The 25,659-nt window shown below is 29.7% G+C and overlaps 1 protein-coding gene across 2 annotated transcripts in view; it reads right to left on the bottom strand.

Annotated features, from left to right (window-relative positions):
* The window catches only part of LOC142320170 (uncharacterized), a 60,498-nt gene that overhangs the window by 17,248 nt on the left and 17,591 nt on the right, over positions 1 to 25,659 (bottom strand). Inside the window, exon 2 of one of the 2 annotated variants that reach the window (XM_075357853.1) lies at positions 13,994 to 14,138. The exons of the other annotated variant lie outside the window; for it this stretch is intronic. The gene's annotated coding sequence lies outside the window, so the exon portion shown is untranslated. The remainder of the gene's footprint in view (positions 1 to 13,993; positions 14,139 to 25,659) is intronic. 2 annotated transcript variants of the gene reach the window in all.

The following is a 25,659-nucleotide window of genomic DNA, read 5'->3' on the forward strand; positions in this document are numbered from 1 at the left end:
TTTTTTGTTTTCTTACCTTAAGGTTAGTTTTATAATAATTTAGTAACTGTAGTTAAACATAGCCAATAACAAAAAATGGGTAACAAATTTTGCCTTAAGGTAAAAAAGTAGTTGAAAATGTATAGAATGATAATTTTCTGGAGTATTTGAACAAATAATTTATTTTTTTAAATTTATTAACTCATTATCCTGATAATAAAATAAAACTCCATTATTATTCATATCCTACTAACATCCTATTAAAAAAATAATAAAACTAAATTAATTAAACAGTCATACTTTTAGGGAATAGGGACACTTCCCCTCTAGTAATTTTCTACCCCTCTATTAAAAAATTTCATTTCATTATTTGAAAGTGTAAAGAATTAAAAAATTAACTTAAAATTCACTACTTTATACCTCGTTTTCTCCCGTCGAGTTATTCTATAAATTCCCGTAATCGTGAAGTTTGGAAAGTGTTAACTTGTATACCGGTTCAAATATTTTTAAATATATATACTCTTTTACCTTCCCAAGTATAGTTGCAAAGTTTTGATGTCTAAATTTTAGAATTTCTGGATTCAGAAGATCTCAAAGAAATTGATAAAAATTAATAACAAGGCTTCCCAAGAGACGTTAATAAAAATTAGGTAAATAAAAATGTTGCGTTTTTTTTAGGGAGGGAGTGTTGAAGGGGAGGTAGGGTGGTTTTTTCATTTGATTATTTAGCAAAATATCTAAATGGGGTAAGGATGTTTTTTAAAGATTTATATTACATTTTGAAAACTATGGACCAGCATTCTTTTACAGCTGATATTTTTCCAGTGGGGACTGACACCCTGTTATGCCATTCGGAAGAAACTTTCTAATGGCCGCTAAGATGTCACAATATAATACTAACATTAAATCGATCAAATAAAAATAAAACAAATCAAAGAACCAGAAATGCAACAAGGGTAATAAAACTACAAATAATATAAACCACTGTCAAATTAATGATCAAGGATTTCAATTCAAGGAACTTGTTACTGAATAAATTGCTTCGTTTAACTCCTAACAACGCTTATCGTTTAACAATGATAAATGTTTTTTTTTATCGTGGTACTTTTGTTTGTCTTATTTTCTTTATTGTAAATCCAATTTTTACATAGTTAAGTGATCTAAGATTGTAGTACTTCTGAAGAATATCGGCCCAACTTAAAATTCTATACATAGACATATGTTCGTAAAAATAGAACCAGAAAATTCATTTTATTTCCATAATTTGTTGATTTTATTTACACTACTACCCATAAAGTCAGATAGGATTCTCTCAAGTTCCTCTAAGTGGAAATGCGTTTTCGTTAAATTTTTCTAATGAAATATTCAAAGCTTAAACAAAAATACGAGTAACTTCATCGATTAAGTTTTGATGAGATTCGGACGTGTTCATTTTTACGTTAACCAGTTTAGATATCTATTACGTGCTTTTTCATGATTCCTTAAATAGGATAACGTGTCTTGTAATAATAATAATCATTTAGCCATCCTGTGTTTGTAATCCAGAACAATTACTCCGATTTAAACGAAATTGTAACGGAGGTTGAGAAAAATGTTGAGTTTTCTCTGGTCTGTAAGTTTAAGAATCATCTCGGTTAATTTACTTTTCAGAGACTATTTAAAAGATGTGTGGTCATGAACCACATTCGGACCATGATGGACCGTGGGTTTTAATTGTTGGTCAAGGAAGATGGGGGAGAGAGAGATAGAGAGAGAGAGAGAAAATTTCGGACGAAATTTAAGTAAAAATAGGACGAAATAAAGTAAAATGGGTGTCATCAAAATGATGCCGGCTAAGCTATTTTGGTTTGAATCCGCCGGTGGAGTATTTGTAGAGATGATAGCTTTTGAGTACGACTACGAGGGAACGCATGCGACTGACTAATATTCAGCAGTAGGGAATCGTTAAAAATTTGGCTGATTTCATAGATGGAGTGTGATGTTGGAGAAGTCTTCAGAAATGTAGTTAACGTGGAGTATGTAATTATGATGAAGCGCTAGGCGTAATAAAATTATCAGGAAGTAATAGATTAGGTGTTTGGAAATAGTGATTATGCTGTTATAGTGATCCGTTCCTGTTATTCCTGCCTTGTTATAATAAATTTCAAGTATCTGTATAGCTAAATACCGCAAGGAAAACATACGATTTCAGTTATAGCGATAAGGCAAGATCCAGTGCGGGTTGTTGGGGTGCTTGGGCGGGAATCAATTTCTCCGAGTAATTTAAGTAGATAGATATCAAATAAAAGTGTACGAAAAGGAATTTTAAATTTAAATGTATATTAAATATCGATTAAAATCCAAACATATCTACGGTCACTTGTAGAAATGTTGAAAAAGATTGATACAAAAATATTATATTTAGCAAAATCATGAAATTATTTTTAAAATTAATTTATAAAAATAGTTCGGTGAAAGAGAAAAGTAATTTTTATTAAAAATAAATAAATAAATTTGGGTTGAGATAATATCTTACAAAAACATCCAACAAATTGTTGCGTATTTATGGTACCCGTACTATCGGTCTGTGGAATCTCTATTGCAAATAATAGTTTTCTAATATCTTTTATTTGACTTATTTTGAACGTTTAACTTATAAAACTTATTAACTTAGCTTTATAAAAAAAAATCTGATAAAAATTACTAGCTCATAAAATTTATCGAAAACATTTTTTTTTTGTTTTCCGCCTGGAGGCGGAAATAATTTTTGATTTTTTTTATTAGAGGCTTGTACTAATTTTGTTTACTCTTATTTGTGAGATAATCATTCACCTCCATCTTAACGTAGTGTCTCATAATGTATGACATTTTCTTTGATTAAAATTCAAATACTGGAGGTCAAAATCCGTTATATGCCCACTTAATAGCCGTCCGTTTAATAGCCCGTCGACCATGTAGTTAGTTAGTTCTTAGATGGCAGCACTGAAACGCTATATTGAAATAAGAAAATAAATAAAATTATAAATATAATCAACCAAATTTAACCTACGCTCGCTTCGCTCGCCAACCTTGACTAGCCAACGTAGGTTAAGTTTGGTTAGACTATATTTATAATTTTATTTACTTATTTTCTTATTTCAATATAGCGTTTCAGTGGCGCCATGTAAGAACTAACTACATGGTCGACGGGATATTAAGCGTTGTGGGCATATATGCATTTTGACTATAATGGAATATGTTTACCTGCGTATTAGTACGTGCGTTTAGAGCTTATTTTTAGTTTGAAATTTAGGTAGGCATATAGATAAAAATAACCGTGATAATATTAAATCCCCGTGATATAATACATGACGTAATTTTGATTATATTGTTGGAAGCTGAGCTCCCGCTAGATTCGATTCTATCAATATTTAACACGTTACGTGACTAACATATTTATTACATGCAAAATATCTCAAGTTTTTAACATTCCGACCGCTGTTGAACTGTATTTTGATTCAACCGTCCGTTTTGTGATTAGGTATACCAAACTATGCTGCTGGTTATAAACTGCGCTTGAGTTAGAAAATACATCGAAATCGACATTATATATAACTATACCGATGTAATATCGATGCTAACTAATAATAGTTATTGTAAAATCTTATTTACGCATACGAACGAGAGAGGTTGTTACATTTTTTTAAATTATATGACGTTGAAAAAAGGAGTATTTCTATAGATAAAATGTTTTTATTTATCGACGAATGTACTAAACAAAGTAACAACTGATAAAGATCAGCTCTTTTGATTTGTCTCACTTTTTTTTTTACTAAAACTAGGTAAAACGTATCTCACTTGGATTATGCTACCTATGATAACACGTATAATTAATCTAATGACAGTTCAACTAAAAAAAAGAACGCTACACTGAATGAAGGGATCAAGATTAGAGGAAAAGAAATTGTCACGAAGGGACGATCTACTTACAAAGAAACGATGAGATGAGATGAAAAACCGACCCATCTAGAAGTACCCTCCTCTCACACGGGTGATGCACTAATTTCATCCACCATCCCTCAGGAGACCTGCGTTTCTTTATCAAAGACGGGAGCAGCAGATTTCTAAATAGCTATATGCGTCGACCAGTTCAAATATCCGCTGCAACCTACTGTTTTTTCTTGAAATATTAAAAAGCTGTTTCAGAAATAGCACAGGCTTCTTAAGCAGATCATAGAATTGCGTTACGCGTGGAAGTATCAGACTGAATAATTATCTCTAAGAAAACGCCAGGAATTATACTATTTCTTTTAATATAAAATAATTCAAAATTTTTAGTATATTGTAATCATTCAAATTTCTAAAATTATTTAATATTTCTGTTGACAGGTGTCAAGATTTCCGAAGTGTTTCGAATAAACGTTTATTTACTAGAACAGTAAAAATTTATTATAAATTGGTTTTATTATCGGTACCATTTTAATACTTATTTTTATGATGTTTATAAATTACATTACATTACATTACAATTCATAATGATTGTAACTAAATTTTATAATTTCTTTCCAATAAATATTCTGATAAGAAATATGTGTTGATAGTCGAGTTGTGTATATGAATGCATTTTTTATATTCGTTAATTGTGAACGGCTGAATCATAAAAATATTCTAAATTTAGGTTAAAATTTGTTTTAAGCGTTCATTATTTAATCGATAAAATTTTAATATAGGGTTGACTTAAAATTAATTATTAATTTTAACAGGGGTATATTACACACTATATGCACTATATATATATCATAACGTTTTTGTCAACAGTTTTCCTATGCAAGAAATATATTACTAAATATGTTTAAAGAAGTTCATACGGTGTATATGTATGTATGTATGCAGAACGTTGATTTAACAAAAATGTAGTGCTGGTCCTTCTCACAAACATTTTCTAGTAATTTTTCACATTAACATTTTTTTTTACTTTGCTGGCATCATAGCTCTGGAGCTATGCTGCAAGAACGAAAGAATGATAATCGGTCAAAAAATGAGGTATGGCTTCTTTTTTTTTATATTTCTCGACGTTTCATAATCCAGGGACCTTCCCAAAATAAAAGTGGGGGATAATGTTCGTTCGTATTTTATGTGTGTTTGAAGCTTAATAACTTAAGCTTGGACTGGATAAACCAAGTTTTATGAAATTTTTTAAAGAGAAATTTGTATATTGGACAATCTGATAGTAAAATTTTGGGATCAATATCTCCAAGGGGGAGATAGGATAATTTATTGAGATCAATCTTCTCAAAATTTTGTTAACATAATACATTAAATACATGCGTACATGCTTACCATTTTAAAAAAGATCTTACAATTTTTAAAAAAGATTTTCCCCAAAATTTCCTCTTCCCCAAAAATCGAAAAAAGCTATCTTTTTATTATTTATTTCATATTTTTAACCGATTTTTTTTATGACATCCTAGACATAATAGTAGTCCAAGTAATTGAAAATACTTTAGGGGAAATATTGGGAGGGGGAGGTGGGGAAGCCGATCAAAGGTATAAAGAATAGATTTTATGAATTCTTTAAAACTTTTTTGGTTTATTTTCATGTGTAATTTGTCAGCCTTTGTTAAGAGTATAAGAGTTTACATCTTTATACAGTAAATGATGAATATTGTTTATATAATTATTTATTTTGTACTATGTTTTACATTTTTTGATTTAATCTTTTTTAACCGATTTCTCTTTTCTGTTGTGATAGCTGTGCTATAAAAAATGTTGCATATCACCGGGTCAGAACTATAAAGGAACATATTTTTAAAAATGCGAGTTATAGTTTCAACGCATATAATGATAAATTTTCATGTATTAACGTAATTAGCTTTAGCTACTTTTTAAACAAGTTTTTAGATTTACGTTACTGGCAAAGATTGAAAGAGATATCAAATACTTTACACGTCTACTAAAATGTATTTTATTTAGGATCAGAGGATCGTAAGTACCAATTCCTCTTATTGTTCAACTGCTTAATTTATGGTTTTGCAATTATTTTATTTATTATCTACTAGCAGTTAGATTCATCAGTTGAAATTATATCTAGATCATAATTAAAAATATTATTAATAAGGAAAAAAATTTTCTGCATTGTTTTTTTCTCGATCTGACGACCTCTTGAGGGTCACACGTTTACGTACGTCGATTAAATTCGTATGTATTTATTATTTTATTAAATTAAATGAATTTTTTAGCAATATATATGATTTTTTTAAAGAAATTTTTTCTAGATGAGTAAAGTGAAAACTACAAAAAAAATATTTCAAAACAAAAATTACTTTGTCTACATACTCGATTTGAAGATTGTTTTTTATTATATACATATAGGCTAAACGTTTGTCATAATGTAAAAGGTGGATTAGCAAACGCATTGATCTTTGATTTAAAAGCCGCTATGCAAACGGCTATCGTCGACTGTTTTTTCATTTTCTTAGGTCCAACAACTACGGTACGTGCAACGGTCAGTAGGCATGAAGGTTTTATCAGAGACTCGCTTTATAATCTCTCGTTTTAAAAAAAACTAATGAAATCCTTCTAAAACAACTTTAAAATTTCGAAATTTGAAGATTTATACAAAAATAATTTAACCTTTTATTCGTTTTGCGTATTAATTTAATTACTTCTTTAAGAATTTATAAATAAAATTTTTGGGCGACCTGATAAGTGTGACCTGCAGTCCTAAAAGTGGCGTAGCCTTCTTCAAGTTTTTAACTGATTCTTCATCAGGGTTTACTACGGAAAGTAACGAGTGAAGTGGTTTTTTGTTTTCGATACTGTTTTAGAATATCCTTTCGCGTATCAACAAGCGCACACCGAAAGTTAGGTTATATATTCAGCATTATACTTTTTACAAGTTAGCTGTAGGGTAAAAATCATTACTTTCAGAAAAAGCTACTTTTATTTTTAGCGCTTTATAAATGTCACAGCCAAGAGCAATAATATAATCTATAGTGCGAAACAAATTAATTTGTCCTTGTAACTTTTAATTATCGATTTTATTATTTAATAATATTTTCTTTTTTCATTGAAAGGCATGGGCTCTTTCGACGACAGTTTTTAATGCATTTAAAAAAACTGCAACGCACAATAACAGAAAATGGACTATACGCGTTAGAACCGATGCATATCAAGTCGACCGATTCCCATACTACAGACTAAAAAGGGCAACGCAACCATTCAAGTTGTTGAAAGTCTTATCCCCCTTCTCCTCACCGGTCTCGTCGTAGACTTCCAACTTTCTCACCTCATACCGCTGGCGCTTCAACTTATTTCTGAAGGGAACGTTTATGAAAGTTTCAGACAAGTTTCTCTATCTTAACTCTTGCCTTCCCGTATCCCGTTCTCCAACCCTTAACACGACCCTCGTCGCCCGTCAAACCCCCTCGCCGTCTCACCACTCTTTCGACCAAACTTTAAACTAAAAGTTTTCACTTCACCAGACAAGGATACCGTGGTGAGATGTAACGGAGTCAAATAAGAGAAGGGGCGTGTAGCGGGAAGGGTGGTTTGCTGTCGTGACGGTTGCAGCGGCGGTTGCGATGGGTAAAACGGGTGGAGTTTTGTAGCGATTAACGAACTTCCTTGAATACACTACAGAATGTATCCTATCCTACTCTTGTTATTGTTGTTGTTGTACTGATCTATCTCTACGCATTTAATATGAGACGTCGTGCCATTATGATCTCTGTATATTTCGGAATACAGCTACCGACATTCACAATACCTACCTAAATATTTTACTATTTTAAGTATAATTAATTAAAGCTTTAATCAAATATCATACATTTCTAAAAAAAATTCTGTTGTTCAAAAAATGACAATTTTAAAAATAGTCATTAATCTATTATATTTAACGTTTACTGCGACCATCATTATCTGCTTTACAATTTTCTTACCTTTGTCTTCCCGTACTGTTCTGAAATTGGAGGAAGTTTAAATTTTAAACCAGTACAGTAATAATTAACTTTGCGTTTATTTAAAATTTATTTAAAAAAATTATTACTAGCATTACCTAAGAACATTATATTAGAAGATTATAATAATTATTGTTATTAAGTAAGAACATAATTATTTTTCATCTATAAAAAATGTTCACGCATTTCTCTTTTCTTCATTCATCTCAGAATCTTTCTTTTTCTTTTTAGCCTCCGAAACCACTGTGAAGTGGTATGAATGTAAGTGAGGTGTAGATTTATAACATCTAAGAATCTAAATTTATAGTGTTATCTTGCTCTAATTTTCAGCATTTTCAGTCGCATAAAATTTAAGGTCTTTGCTTTTCTAAATTTTCAGTTCATGTTTCGTTGTAGTAAAGAGGTAGTAGCACATTCTATAAAAATAATTCTATTGATTTCTTTTTAATGTAATTAATAAATTTGATAGTTTCAAAAAATATTAATTAACCTTAAAAGATTAATTTCTGGCCAAAAATTAAAACTTAATTTTTAAAAATGTCTAAATGAAAAATTTAAAGTAAGTCAAAATTAATAATTGTTTATTACAAAACAATTAAAAAAAAAAAATAATGATCATTTATTATTTATCTTTTAACTACAGAAACCAAAAACTAGTTGAACTATTTCTCTTAACCAGATTTCTTATGGATTTCAATTTAATGTTTTCCTCCATAATTGCATTTAACTATTGAAATTTTCTATAGAGTAAAGTGGCTAACATGTTAGCTAATAAAAACGTATTTTCTAGAATTAATTATTATTCGGAGATGTTAATTATTTAAAAAATTACAATATACTGAAATTTGAAAAAATCACCATGGTTATTTTGAAATAATGCTAAAACATAAATCCAAATATTACTAAGATATCTACTAAAATCCTATTTCTAAAGTATTAGATTTTATTTAAAAGGCTAAGAAAAAAAAATTCTTATTTTATATTTGTACAAAAAAAACTAGTAGATGGGTTTTTACGCACTTAAATATTAAGAACCCACTAAATTGAAATGAATGATTCTTTTACTACTTTATTAAATTTTGAGAAAATTTTAACACATTTGTTTAGAGAAGTAGGTATTTGTTTGAACTTTATATCGAGTTTTTGTCACGTTGCATACATTCTTTTGGGTTGGTTTTTTCATTTCTTATGAACTGCTTTGTTTAATATGGTACTGTTAAATCTACTTTTGCGAAGATCTATCTATTTTTAAGTAAATATAAAACTAAAAAATTTAAAACAAGAAAAAATTCAAGAGTTAAAAAAGTACCTTATTAAATTCTTTTTAGATTTTGGCCTTAAATAAAGGTCCAAGTTAAGGTTTATCAGGTATCGGTAGTCGTTTTTAATCTGGTGTCGATGTTTAAATTAGCATACAGCAGTAACTTTTTTTTAGTAAATTTGCTTGCTCCGTTCTTACTTTTAATTTATTTTAGGTCTATTAATTTCTAAGTGTATTTGTTTTTTCATATCATTAAGAAAATATTACTTGTCTTTACTTAAATATTTAATGAAGGAGCTGTCACTCCACTTGATGAAACGTTAGTTTTAGGCATTTACCATCTTGATATACAATCGGCTTCCTTCACCAACGAAAAAAAAATTGAAGGCTAGGACCAACTTTAGAGGAAAAACACTTTGTGATTTTATCCTCAGATAATTGATCTGTTAATATAGATGAGTCAAAGAAACAGATTAAACAATTTTGAATACTTTGAAATCTTTTTTGGAATTTTCATTCTTCCGTCCTAATAAAACTTTTATAATTTAGTCCCTTAATATGTATTTTTAAAATAAAGTTCAACGGATAAAAACAAAATTTGAAATAATTTAATTAGGAATTTTCGATCTAGAAGCTATTAACTAATTTTCTTTCGTTTTTTGTAGAACTGTTACATGAACGGTTAAGTTTAATATTTAGTTTTCTTTTTGGCTTATGATTTTACCACATAAGCTTCAAGCTTGTGCGAGGAAAATGGAAATAGAATTTTGTAGAGTTTGAAAAATATCAAGCCTAATCTGGGTTCGAATCCAGGACCTCCGGATGAAAGGCCGAGACGCTACCACTCCGCCACGGAGGTAAGTAAATTTTTATAATTAAAAAAAAAAAAAAAAATATTTTTCTTATTTATTCTTTTTATTAAAATTTCACAAAAAGCTAAAAAATTTTTCTTTCAATTTTTTAAAAGTAGTCGTGTACAACATGCAGCTTTTGAATTTCACTCGGACAATTTAAAAAAAATTATTTATCTTAATCATTTAACTGAATATAAGTATTTTAAACATTGTCGTGACAATCCAGCAGAGCTTATAGTACAAAATCGAATGTTAATTCGATTGACATAAATTTATCTAGAAGATTGAAAAAGCAATTTTTATGAAAAAAAAAACATGTAACTGCATTTCAAGATAATGTGGTACAGCGATGGTCAATATATTATTTAATATAGCTGTTGATCATGCACAGTCAATTTAGTTACCTTATTTGGAACTATCATCGCTGATTTAATTTTTTGTTTTTTTAACCTCCGAGTCTACCGTTAGGCATGCTTCAGAGGATGAGATGAATGATTTATAGCGTGTGTGAAAATGTCATACATGACCGGGATTCGAACCCGGGACCTCCGGATGAAAGCCGAGACGCTACCACTCGCGCTACGGAAGACAGCAGCTGATTTAAATTGATGTTTTGTAACATCGAATTTCAGTACTGCACGACTCAGATAAAAAAATGTAAATACCCAGCGATATATATCATTACAAAATAATTGATATATATATATATATATTATTCCACGCGTGCATCTATTTTGTACAAACGTCATTCTAGCTAAAAATGTTTTCTTTCATATCGAATATTACTTATTCTTAAAAAAATACACCATAGAAAAAGAAAATAAATTGCACCTAAATAAAAAACTTTATTAATAGTTCAAATTTGAGAGAAAATGAACATTTTTTTAACTTTTTATTTCTATGATTAAAATACAAATGATGAAGAGTTTAAAAATTAAAGAACTGTTGTCTATTCATAAGTGATTCACAACGCATAACCTACAAAATAATTCTGTATCGTGAATATCAAAAAGTTGTCTTAATTTGACAATGTAAACAAGTAAACTACTCGTACATATTTCACATCTTATTGTTTTTTTAAGTATTTAACATTTTATGAATTTTATTTATATGTTTTTTTTACTAAATTTATCTTTACATAAGAGCTCTATGTATTAATGATTGCATATATTAATATGGCATGTGTCACGAAATAAGTGCACCAAATAGAATGAAGTTATTAGCAATTGATAGAAACGTTAAGAAATGCATATGTAAGCTGCAGTAGTAACGACGAACAAATATGGATTATAATAATATCGTAAGAGTCAGGCCTAAGCTATGTTTACGGCTAGAGAATAAATACTATATTGTGAATAACAATACGGTACAGACTATTATAGAAGGTGCACTTCCTTTTATGCACTAAAATAAATGTACATGCATGTAGGACTACTATAAAAATAACACATTTAAATAACCATGGCCATTGTGTTTCATGGAATACATATATAATTTTTTCTGCTATTTTGCTATTTTTGATCGTACACAGTATATATTCCTGTTTCGTATTTGAACTATTTTGCTTTTTCTGACCTCCGGACTTTAATATATATTTTTTTATTTATTGCTGAGAATACCTTTTTTATCGTATTTTTGCGTTTCAAAGTAAACACAAAAAAAAGAGGAGCATTATTTTGCAAGAATAGCCAAATCGATACATTAAAACTTACATTTCGTATTGAAATAAACAGGAAGAAAAGTAGTTATGATAATTTTTAAAGGATTGGGTAGATATAATAAATGTAGTAAACTGTGAATAATAACTGCTCTAAAAAAAGGAAAAAAGAACCTGTGCAGCTTAGTAACCCCTTTCTTTTTAAAATTCACATGGAATAAGCAAATTATAAAACTATAGAAAGAACTGAAATCAGAGTAAAAAAAGGGAAGAAATACAAATGTTACAGTCATTTCTAATTTTGTTATTTTGGTTGAAACTAGAAATAAGTTAGAAGTGATTATGAGGATGACAAACGGTATAGATTGCCACGAAGAGATTAATTTTAAAGTAAACAAAACAAAAACTAAAGAAATACGACAGAAAGGAGGCTAAATGTCACGACAGAAAACACAATTCTTCAGAAGTCACAGAATTTTGTCACATAAGAATAAAAATTTAATGGATGGGCAAACTAAAAAGAATTTCAAAAGGAAACTTACACTTACGAGGAAGCTTTTATTAAAAAACTCTGATGTGGACAATACATGACTTCCTTGTACGCCTGTTAAATTACATTTACATACTTTTTTTTTAAATGAAAAGTACATAAAATTTTATTTCATATTTTTTCATTTTTTTTTTTGTTATTGAATATTATTCATCATAAAAATCTTTTTACAACGAGAGGTTAATAATTATTAATAAATCAATATATTTAAATTAAAAAAAAAAAAAGGTTAAAAAAGGAGATGCAGCCTTATTCGAACCGATGTGCCTTCCCCTTAAGATTCAAATATTTCATTAATAAAAATTTAATTTGGCTATAACTTTGGAACCAATTAAAAATGTGTCACTTATGATATATGTTTGAAAAAATCTCAATGAGGGCTCATTACTGCAGATAAGAAAAAGTAAAAAATCCAAATTATTTTGGATTTAGGGCATTTTTGGACACTTTTGGTTCAGTTGATTGCACTATAAAGGGGAGGTGTAAAACTAGATATTATAGTTCTTTTTTGGGGGGGGTCCTTCTGTAGTACTTGTTTGCGAAGGGATAGTCCTTCTATCTGCGTTATAACGAGCTTGTAATGTATTCAGTGAGATACATACATACTTACAGACGTCACGCTGAAACTAGTCAAAATGGATTCAGGGATGGTGAAAATGAATATTTCTGTTGAAATCTGGAAACAGAAATTTCTCGCGATCACAATACTTCCTTTACTTCGTACAAGAAATTACACTGTTATCAAATATAAGTTTAAAAGATTGAAAGAAATTCTTTAAAATATTTCTGAGGAATGGAACTACTTTCGTGCCGCTTTAAGGCGTGGAAAATAAACAATAAGGAATCCAAAGAAACAAAGTAGCTTCTTTGAAACTGTATGTTAGTATAATTTCAAAGATGAGATTTTAAGACGAATTTAGAAAAAGAAAAAACAGACAAGAAAAAACAAATTTTTTACCTCGATTGAAATACATCTGTCTTAATTATAAAATATTTACTTCCTAAGACTTGCTGGATTTACTTCCACTTGCTGGAAATACTTTTTCAACATTTAATCATAAGATTCCAGTTTATAAAAAAGTAATATGAAAGTTTAAACCTTTAATAAAGTAGCTAATAAACCTTTAATAAAAGTTTTATAAAATTTGGAATTTTTTTTGTCGAAAAATTATTTTAAATATTTGAATCGAGCTCCGAACATTTAGGTAATTTTTTTTTTTTTTGATTAATTCATTGAGATGTGCTAATTGAAAATTTAAGGGGTAAAATTAAAGCAAATATGATTTGGATTGAACAATTTATGTAAGTAATCTTTTTTTTAACTACTGCAGGAGGGGAGAATATTTTCTAAAAAAAAAAAAAATAATCTTGCGATTTACTTACTGAAAATATATTTTAATTAAAAATTCATTTTTATATGTTCTCTCCTTAACTAAATGATTTTTAAACAGCCGTTTACTATTGTCTGTTATAAACACATTCCTTTCTTAACTAACTACGCATTGAGTCGAATAAAAATTTCAAACGGATCGATCAGAAAGCGAATTCGAGAGAAAATTTAGATAATTCAGTCGAATAATACCGATTGATTTTTGATACTATCTGATTGATAAATTGGGAGAGGGTCGGATTAGTAAGATTTACAAGTTTATATATTTCTTAAACTTAAAAAAATAAGTACGGCATCGCACAAATATTACGTAAAGAAAAGGAACAAAATTCTCATTTATATTTTACCATCCTCGAAATAATTTTTAATTAAATACAGAAACTTACTTCTAATTACTTTCATTGCCGGTCTCCGTGGCGCAAGCGGTAGCATCTCTGCCTTTTGTCCGGAGGTCCCGGATTCGAATTCCGCTCAGGCATGGAATTTTCCACACACGCTACAAATCATTCATCTCATCCTCTGAAGCGATACCTAACGGTGGTCCCGGAGGTTAAACAAGAAAAAAAAATTACTTTCTTTGCCTAAGTATATATTAACAATATATTTGATAACGAAACGTGGGGGATGGTACAGAAAACAATAACAATACGTAAAAACATTTTTTTTGGGTAGGTGAAATATTTTGATAACAGATTAAACAAAAATTGTAATATTATAATGCTTTTTCAAACATGTGACGCCGGACGAAAACAAGAATTCAAGTAATATTTATTACTTTTAAATAACATCCATGTAAAGATGTGTAGTTTTTTTATGTTTGTTGGAGTGATGGATCCATCATAGTTAAAGACTTATCTAACCGTAAGCCGGTATAATAATTAATTATATATAATTATTATACCGGCCAATAATTATTGAAATTTATTATGATTATAGTTATTCCGCAGCGTATTAATATCTGTGTGCGCGCACGCGCATGCAGTTAGTGACGGATGTTTTGTCGGGTAGCGTCCGTGACTGATTCTTGTCTTCCTCGCATTAATTTATAAAAATCTCGTCGTAGTTTAATCATTATACGAAACCTATTCTATAAATCATATCCCCTGATTACTATTAATATCTTATCTTTTACTGCATATATAAATCAGCGATAAGATGATAATGCATAATAACGACTTATATTGTAGGCCAATAAAGATTAAAGCAGAGATTAGATTTAATATATTCTATTAATGCAGTAAGCTATACAACAGTCTCAGTTAATTTTTTTTTTCAGTTTAGCCCGATTAATAACGATGTACGAGTATGTTTATTCATTAGAAGGGCACTATTTTGACTTTTTTTCCATTCGAAAGTAATTTTCCAATGCTTTTATTCCTGCTAAACAAAATAACAGTATTAAAATTTTATAATAAAAATAATTTCTTTTTTAGCTGTAATAATGACAATTCATCAATAACGATCTGCATTTTTATATTGTTACAGGCGCATTTTAAAATATTTTATTGAAAACTATATTAATTTAACGGTATTTGAATTTAGTAAATATTCTTTACCTTTGTGTAAATGTTTATCTTCGATTGTGGGTTAGTGTGTGTGTGTATAATGTATCATTTTCCCGACGGATAGGTGTAATTTTTTTTCTTTACACAACCGGTTTCAATTTTTCTTATGGCTGTGACGAATGTAAAGCATCTGATTAAAAGACGATTAAAATTGCTTTCTTTGAGAGTAGTATTACTCGTTATACAGTTATTCTCTGTGTTTAATAAAGTGAAGGTATGACTTCACTTTATCTCGTTTCGAAATGAGACTTGTGTCACATGTCAGGTTTTCTACAACCAAATGTAGCATTAGGTTATAGCACTTTTTCTTTTTCTATTTAGCCTCCAGAACCATCGTAAGGTATTACTTCAGAGGATGAATGAGGATGATATGTACAAATATAAATGAAGTGTTGTCTTTTACAGTATCAAGTAGACCGTTCCTGAGATGTGTGGTTAATGGAAACCCAACCGCCAAAGAACACCAGTATTTACGATTGGCATGACATATATCTATATAAATAAAAATGTAAACGTTCGTTTGTTCAAAATCTTAAATTTCCGAAAGTTCTTCACCGATTGCTTTGAAATGATTGACGACGTTGCATTCGAATACGTGCGTGTTTTTATATACCTATTATTTACGTACTTTTTTTTAACCTCGGGGTCCACAGTTAAGTATTGCTTCAGAGGATGAGAATGTTTTTTTAGCGCTGTGAAAATGCCATGCCTGACCGGGATTCGAACCGGGGACCTTTCCGGGTGAAAGGACGAGACGCTATCACTCGCACCACGGAGGCCGACACTATTTATATACCTAAAATGTCTTACCTGTGACAGGTGAAAACTTGATTTTTTTTTAAAACAACGCTTCCTGTTGGACGTAAAAGCAACACACGCTATAGTAAATATTTTACGATTCCATTTCAGTGTTTCTGATATGTGTCCCTTGTAGACTAAAAAACTACTGAACCGATTTACGCGTAGGGGGGAAAAAGGGAGAAAGAGAAAATCGGAAAAGGTAAAAGAGAAGGAGAAAATGGAAAAAAGAAAAAAAGGGAAAAACGGTAAAAGGAAAATGGAAAGGGGAAAAAATAAAAAGGGAAAGTGGATAAGAGGTAGGGGAATAGGAAAATAAGGAAAAAGATAAAGGGAAAGGAGGAGGAAAAGAGGAAAATTGGGGAAAGGGAATACGGTAAAAATGAAAATGGGGAAAGGAAGAGTATATATATATATATATATATATATACTCCAATCTAGCAATAGGGAAGCATTGCCAGGTCTGCTAGTATTATATATATATATATATATAGTTGATTATCAAATTTAACGAAAATCGGTTCAGTCTTTCTGCAGTTACCGAGGAAATTACGAACATACCACCCAAATACGATTTATATATATATATATAAATCGTATATATAAAACATAAAATGCTCAAATCTTAATACATAATATTTATTATAAATAATATATTAATGTATTACAATTAAAGTAAATTTTAGAATAGTTAAATAAGAAGAGGCAATTGAAAATACATTTAATCAAATTATTAGAAATGCTGTAAACAAATATTTCAAAATTGGTAATTAAAAAACTCTTGCGCAGAACTTCGCAAGAAGACAAGAGTTTTCGTTTCCGACGTCCTTACTATTTCGCAGTCAGAAAATCATTGATTTTCAGAGTACAACGCACAGCACATTTTCGATTAACCAGTAGTGATCCTACACACAAACATCAAGTTTCAACTCGCTCGCGATTGTCACTCACTGCATAAGCGCGTACGAAAAATAACCATAATCTCTTTATTTTTTTCTACCTTAAATTGAGTGTAACTGAAGAATGATTCGACCAATTTTCATCAAATATTCACATGCATAACTTCAGATACACTATTACGTCATATCTAAATTTCAAGAAAATTGATCGGGTAGTTTTGGAAATTTTCGATCCAAAAGCTCTTACGCACAAGCCTATGTATATATAAGGAAACTCTAATTAAATGAATGTATATTAGTATCCCTCATATCTCAAAACGTAAAGAAAAGTTCATTTTCACCCTCGCACTACCGCCAAGTGACCAAAAGTAATATCATACTTTTCTTCGAAAAGCCGGTAAAAAAAAAAGACTAAACGAAAAAGATGATCTCATATTATAATTTAAACTAATTATTAATTTGTTGCACTGCGTCTGACCCGGTCTTTCTTGTGACGGTGACGTAATACGACTATAACAAGTAAACTACAAAGGTACAAGAGATAGAGGTCAGAATTTCTCTCTCTGGAAATAAGGATGTTCACTGAACAACCAGTCCTCGTAGTAACTTGAATATCGCTAGCACTTAGATGGGCTTGGCATGCCGTTACGCAACCTTATTATGAGTCGATGAAGAAATTAACCTGAAACCACTTCACTCCTCATTTTTTCTAGTAAATTTGACATGGGTATGTAAGGTAAGTATGTCAATTTTTGGGATTGATTTGTAATTTAATGTCATATCACGTACAATCGTTACGATTACGACATTTGACATATGTTTGGAAAAATTACTATCAGAAAACAATAAGAGTTTCATTTACTCATGAATTTATTACTTCTACGAGTTTATTACAGCTTACAGACAGTATCATTTTTATTCTGGTAAAATATTTTTTTAAATTTTGTAATACGGTAACTATAAAACACATCGCTGAACAATCCAGAATCATGCTAAATAAACGTCTTTATGTGACTTCATAAAGCGATCATTCCATTTATTAATATTAGGCGTATAGGAACCATTCAGATATTGTATCAAGCACCTGTAAGGATACGATCTGGAAGAGGTCATGAATGGAATAAGATTTGTGATACGTGACAGCAAGAGGAGAGAAGAATGTGTCGCCTATATCACTGCTTTCTGTCGTAATATCAATTATAATTTTTCTTTCTTTCTACATCATTTTCCTTTACTAATTTCTTATGATCTTTCTTAATTTAAAAAAAAATTATTATTTTTTAATTATCGGTCTGTATTTTTCTACAAAAATGAATAGTTTAAACTTATAATTTGATAAAAACTTTTTCTAAAAATATCTAATCTAAAAATAAATATTAATTTTTCAAAAAAAAATTACCCCGTTTAAAATAGAAAAAAGTAACACTGTGCTGAAAATTTATTTAAAAGATATTTCACTGATTGTATATTAAAAATATTAAAATTAATCCAATTAGAAAAAAAAAATCTTTCGCAGTTCCATGCAAGATGACCGACTTTTCGTTGATTTAATTTCGTTTTAATATTTTTTTTTTTTTTTAATTTGATTTGATATTGCTAACAATAGATAATTCACATAAATAGATTTCAACGTTCTAATGTGCAGCATCATGACAAACCATGCTTCTTACTTGCTCGCCTCAAATTTTTTCGACCTTAAATTGAGGGTAATTCAAGAACAACAAAACCAATCTTCATAAAATTTTCAAAGCACAACTTCAGATACACTATTACAGAATAACAAAATTTCAATGGAATTAATAGATGTGGTAGTTTATATATATATAAATAAGGAAACCTCAATTTATGTGGGATGGTATTTTATTCTTAGTATCTTAGTACTTTACTTTTTATTACTTTTCATACTTCAAAACGCAAAGAAAATTTATTTTCACCCCTTGCCCCATTCAAACTATGCGACCGAAAGTACCGTATTTTTTTTCGAAAAGTCGGTAAAAAGTCAAATAATACTAATTACTCTCATTTATAATGATTACTACAGACAAACATAAATTCGGTTGGATGAGGCAATCAGTTTCTTCTTTAAGTATGCTACTTGAAAACATTTACTATTACATCCGTTTCAGTTAATCTAAATTAAAAATGTTGATATCTGTCTCAAAAATTTATTAATTAAAAAAAAAATTGATTTAAAGTGCATAGATTCCGAAAAAAATTAAAAACGTTCAATTTTCTAAAAAAGATTATTCAGAAAGCCAATTATTTTTTTTTTTAGATTATAAACTATTCCTAAATAACTGTATTTGAAAAGTAAAAGAGGTAAACTTTTGCTTATTAACGTAATTAAAGGAAAAATATATTTGTACTCTGATTATGTTGCCTATCGTAATAGTGTTCTGATATAGTATTATGTAAGAATGTGTACAGTATAAAATGAAAACTTCGGTAACACAAATTTCATAAAATTGATAAGATAGGAAAGTGGATCTAAATTTAGGTAAATCGTATATATATATACGATTTACCTAAATTTATCTTTACACACATACATATATATATATGTGTATGTTTGTAAAGATAAAATTTTCTTTGAATTTTGTCTGTTTGGGAACCATCCGTACGGCTCACCCGATCGCTAGTTAATTTGTTAAAGTGAAATTGTTTAGTTTAATAAAATAAAAATAACTTTTCTTACATAGTATTGTTAAGGAACTCTTTATTTAATGATGTAGCATCTACATATTTTTGATATTCGCATTAAAAAACTAAAAAAAGGACGCCAACAAATGTTTACATTTTATACATCTAAATCATTATATACTTCTTGTCATTTGCATAATTGAATCGAATGATTTTATAGACAGAGTATTTTTTATAAAATAAATCATATTCGACGAAAATCAGTGCAGCCGTTCTGTAATTAAAAGGAAAAAACAAACACAACCTAAATACGAGTACATTATTATCTTAAAGTACTCTTAAAAAAAAAAAAAATCATGGTTTGTCAAATTATACTATTATAACAATGAATATTTACTTCTCAGAGGTATGTAAAGGTATGAAAAATAGAAATTCAATACTTCCGGGTACAAAAAATTAGATTTTATTGCATACTGATGAAACAGAACCGAAATGATAAAGAAAAATTAAAGAAAAAAACAGATATTTAAAAAAAAAGCTAAGTTTAAGAAGTATCAAACAAATAATCATAATCTACGATACTCGGACGATGTGAATTTACATTGCAGTAAATTCAAACGAGAAATTTTTTAAATTGCAGTATTCGATATTTTTAATTTTTTATTTTTACTTTATTACTAAATAAAGCCGGATGAAAGTGTCGGTTAGAAAAAAGCGATGGTGGAACGGAAAGGTTATATAAAGGAATAAGATTGAGGAGTGAGTACAGTAGAGGTATTTCGAGGAAGAGATGTTAAGGGAGAGTGCAGGAGATAAAAATGTAGCGTCGGTTTTTTGGGGTGGGAAAGAGTGAAAGAGTAATGAGAGGAGGTGGTGGCGGGGTAATGTTGAATCTATCCAGCCGGCGACGATAGCCAGAACGCTACAGTTTTACTGTAACACCTGCGACAGTGTATACTGCGTTGTTATTTTCAGGTGTCATGAAACTTAAATTCAGTTTATTATATTATAACCCGATGTAATATGTATACTTTGCTTCGGCTTCTATACAAAGTTTAACGTATTCAGTCTGTACTGCAAAAGGACACGGCTTCACATCGGAATTTCACGGACCGAAATTTATTTATTTTTATTATAAAGATAAAAAAGGAAAAAATATTGCTAAGACTTTATCACCCGTACATCAGTAATTATCTGTTGGAAATCATCAGCTTTTGTTTATCGGTGAACTGCACTTATTATACAGTAAGTCTATTCATATGAATAACGCCAATCAATATTGTCCGATTCAACTGTTTAACTTGTCAAAGGAGCAGCACTGACTTTGTTAACGTGCTAACGATTGGCATATCTACGTTTAGTATGATTTTATGTTGCAATCGTTATTATACATCACAATCTACCAAAATAAGAGAAATAAATAAAAAAAATATTCGTTAAAACAGCACCGGCAACACTTAAAAATTATTCTCAGGTCATTTTCAAAATGATGAAAGTTTTTTTTCTAAAGCCTTCTTCAGTGGAGTTATAGCGCTTGTGGGTGAATATGCGCCCAGTCTGTCCAAAATAGTGATGGTCCAATTATTCTGGTTTATTTTTATTCAAGCTTTATTCTTTATCAAATGCACCGATTTCGATGGCTGTTTTGTGTTTGGTATCCGAAATTTACTTCGGATGCACTTGAGTGCATCCGAAGTAAATTTTTTTCACATGGTCAAGTTTAAGATTTTTAAAACAAAAATTACATTATTTACACTAACGATTTCATGATAATTTTTATTATATAGACCGGTTTCATCCTGATATTCAAAGTACTTCTTTAACGCGAAACTTAAAAACAATTGCCTGGAAAACTAAACGTAGAATAGTATTCCTGCGTTTCTAAAATAAACCTCAGCTCATCCTGGATAATAGCCTCTTAATGACTTTTTGCAATTTCTTTTTCTTACATTTTTATCAACAGTCAGGATTCTCGCCTTTTAGGTTTGTTGGAACTGCTCTCTTTTTATTCGGGCGGAGTTTTATTTTGTGAGAAAATCTGTATTAAAAAACCTTTTTTTTAAATTTTCAAAATAAACTTTAAAAATAATAAAACCAACTTAAAAATGAAAAAGTAGTTATTTTAGTTTTTAAAATTTCGACATTTTTAAGTCGGAGGCAGATTAATTATCTTTTTTAAATTTAATTTTCTTTTTAATGATGAGTGAAATTAAATGTATTTATTGAATATTGCATATGTATAAACATGTTTGCTACTTTTTTTTTTTTTTTTAACCTCCGAGTCCACAGTTAAGCATTACTTCAGAGGATGAGATGAATGATTTGTAGCGTAAATTTGATCGAGTATGTAAAGTGATTTAGAATAAAGAATATGTTTGCTACTTGTAACGAACGAATTTTTATCTCTTTTTTAAATGTTGTGGTTGAAAAATGAACTCAAAACATTATACGATTTATATGAAATTTTAATGTTCTGATGTACGGATTTTAAATTGACAGATAATTTTGGACAGAAAAAATATATAGATACAGCGGTATATTTTTTTCTTAAAAAAACAATGGAAAAAAGGAAAATATATATCATGCTGATGTAAAATTCAGTTTTTACTAGAACAATCCATTAAAAAGTGACCCTTATAATTGCTATGTGATATCCTTACCGGCCGGACATACGGTATTTCGGACATAACCACTTAACTTGAAAGAATCCTGTCTTCAGTGGAGGCTCCACACCCTCTTGTCAACCGTTTATTTTTCCTTTTGTGTTGTGTTAGCTTCGATGGTATTATAGAAAGCAAAACCCTCACATCTCTAAAATTAAAATAGCTTTTTTTAAAAATAAATTTTTTATATTTTTTTGAGCGGGGATAATCCCGCTAGGTACAAGAACTTACTAGTGAATAGCGGATACTAAGTTAGTTATTTAATATTAAAAAAAAATTACAGATCATAACTTACACCGTTAACGTAGTGTTGAATATTGTGCTTAACTTTATAGTATTCTGAAACGCGTGTGCGAGTATAATGGTAGAGGAGCGTAGGAGTGTCGCGCAGTGGCGAGCAACCGACCAGAAACAGGGGTGAGGGAGATAGAAAACGATTGAGAGAGAGAGAGTTATATGGTGTGAGGGAGGGTGAGGAATAAATACAAAATACAAAAGCCTCTCCCCTTCCCTTCTCTTCACTCTATCTCCCTATGTGTGACTGTCAGACTGAACTAACCGCTACTGTCTGTAGCGAGCAGGTTGTAAATAGCCTCAGCGAAGCCAACCACAAAACATCGACACACACACACACACACACGCGCGTACATAACAAAATGCTACTGCTGTACTGTTTGGCAAGAGTTGCAGCAGTGCCCCCAGCACAACTCCTATGCCGTCAAGTAGTGCGCGCGCGCGCACACAACACACAAACACGTATATATATTAACACGTATATTCACACACATACTCACACAGACATACAAATCGTTTCTGACCTGATTGTCACACGTTCTGTTTCACATCGGTGCTGGTGCCTTCCTAGTCACTTCCTAATATTCCCTGGACAGAAACTACGCCCATTATTACTATTATTATTTCTCGTTGTAAATTCAAGCTCAATGCATAGAAATATATATATAAGTATATAATATTCATATACTGTAGATATGTATATGTTGGGCGTGTTACAATTGCGCGTTCATCCGTCCACTCGCACAGTATATATTATTATGCATAATAAATTATGCATCAACTACCAGCGCTCTTTACTTTCATTTTTTCAATAAAAAATGACAGTACTTTTTTAGCTTACAAATATATACAATCAACAAATTTTTACTAAATTCGTTGATTAGCATGACAAAATGCGGTCAAAATAGAAAAAAAATTGAATAAACTATTTGTTTTAACCTTTCCTCAAGAGATAAAGTTAAATTATAATCATCTTTACGACCTGATTTTTTTATTGTTTATTGCCTTAAAAAAAAAAACACATTCTCGAATGATCTGTTAAACAGCAGAAAGTAGACAAATTCAATCCGTGTTAAGTTACTCTTTCTTAACGTATCAAAAACAACTGCTGTAGCTGTAAACATCTAAAATAACAATTTTTTGTATAAAACACTAATTCACAAAAAAAAGAAAATAGTAAATAAAAATATACTTTTCTACTTCTACTCTTCTGCTCTAATGATTTTAAGAAAAATCTCATATCAGTTCGTTGAAACGGTAAAATATTAGAAATAAATATAGAACTACTACTTTTAAGGGATTCCATTACTCGATAACCCATTTACAGAGTTAAACATTTTCCTCAAACCGATCTATTTTATAACGTATTCAACGCATTACCGAACTCAGTAATGGAATGGTTAGATCTCTTGTTTTTCATCCAGAAATTTCAAGTTTTTCTAAAAAAAATTACAATATGTTACTACACATAAGTTGCAAACTTTTGTGGTAAATTGCTAATAAAATAACTTACATATAATGTACTCTTTGTGGGAATTATTCTGCATATTTTATCTTCACCTTCATGATACTTTTATGTCGATTAGGAGCTCATTATTTCAAAATAGCGGTAACAGTGTATGGTCGTACTTAAAGAAATATAAAGCATAAAAAGAACGATTTTAGAGTCGATAGGTTTCGAATTGATTTGTGATCTATGAAACGTTTTAACTATATTCTACCACCTCAGCGCTAGGATTAGTGCCTTTATAAATAAAATAAAGTTATTAATTCTTCCGGTAAGTGTATATCTGTAGTGTTTTTGGAATAAAAAATATGTGTGATAATCTTTAGTGAAAAAAATCGGTAGTAACAATATACAAACCTATTGGTAAAAATTGAACTATAAATTCAGTTTATTGAATCATAAGACAGGCGTATTTTAACTATCTGTTATCGTATTCTCATTTTTAATAAATTGTATACGTTTATTATATTTTATAATTTTCAAGTAATATGCCTACATGAAAAAGTTCATTATCTATGTTGATGTAAAAGTATTTAAAATGAGAGTACATTTACGGAGGAAAAAATATTCTTAACTTCTATTTCTTAAGAAAATATTCTTAATCAGAATTCAATTCAGCCAAGAAAAGACAAAAATTGTTTAAATAGTATTAAATAAATTATGTTAAAACGAATTATCTATAAAAGGAAGAGACAACACGTGGTTTTTCTTTTATTGTTGGTGAAGACACATAAATCAACTGGCCTAACATAACTCTACGTACCATCCTCTGATGTTGAAGTCTGATAAACCTATTCAGGGATGTTATTAGCTTATCAGGGATCATCCATCGGGTGGTCTGGTGGAAAACGCGTCTTTGCAAATCTGTTGATTTTGAAGTTGAGAATTCTAAGGTTCAAATCCTAGTAAAAGCAGTTACTTTTATACGGATTTGAATACTAGATCGTGGATACCGTTGTTCTTTGGTGGTTGAATTTCAATTAATTACACATCTCAGGAATGATCGACCTGAGACTATACAAAACTACACTTCATTTACATTCACACATATTCATCCTCTGAGGTAATGGCTTACGGTGGTTCCGGAGGCTAAACAGAAAGATAGAGGTATCTTTGATCGATGAACGTCCGCATAATTATTGAAACTTCTGTACTTTAGAAATTATTGACAGTATTTTTAAAATTATCGTATTTTAGAATTATTGATTATTTATGTACCGATAAATCGATTTATTCGGTTCGGATAAAACAAACCTTTTCGCATATATCGAAGTTTTTCAAATTTTTTTGATTTCATGTTTGTAAAATTTATGTGTTTACACACGCTCAAACCCGGGATGATTTTAACTACATAAATTTATGAAATTCAAAGTAAGTAGACTATATCTATTTTATCAAGTATTGAAGTCTACTCAAAAACATTTTAATTTTGCCTGTTTAAACTTGTAAATATCAGACGTGTTAAGTTCAGAAGTTACGCAAATATTTTCGATTATCTTAAGTAACTTTAAACGAGTAAAAAAATGTTTATAGTGGAAATGATGAGATTTCATTTTAATATTTTGATCAGTTTATTTAAAGCCGATTAAAAAAATAATTAAATAGTTAAAAAAGATTCTTTTACTCGTTATAATCGTTTACATTTAATAGCCGGATTTATTAATAGCTTAATCTGTAATAAAATTT

The sequence above is a fragment of the Lycorma delicatula genome, chromosome 2 (assembly GCF_047948215.1).
Source record: "Lycorma delicatula isolate Av1 chromosome 2, ASM4794821v1, whole genome shotgun sequence".
Lineage (NCBI taxonomy): Eukaryota > Metazoa > Arthropoda > Insecta > Hemiptera > Fulgoridae > Lycorma > Lycorma delicatula.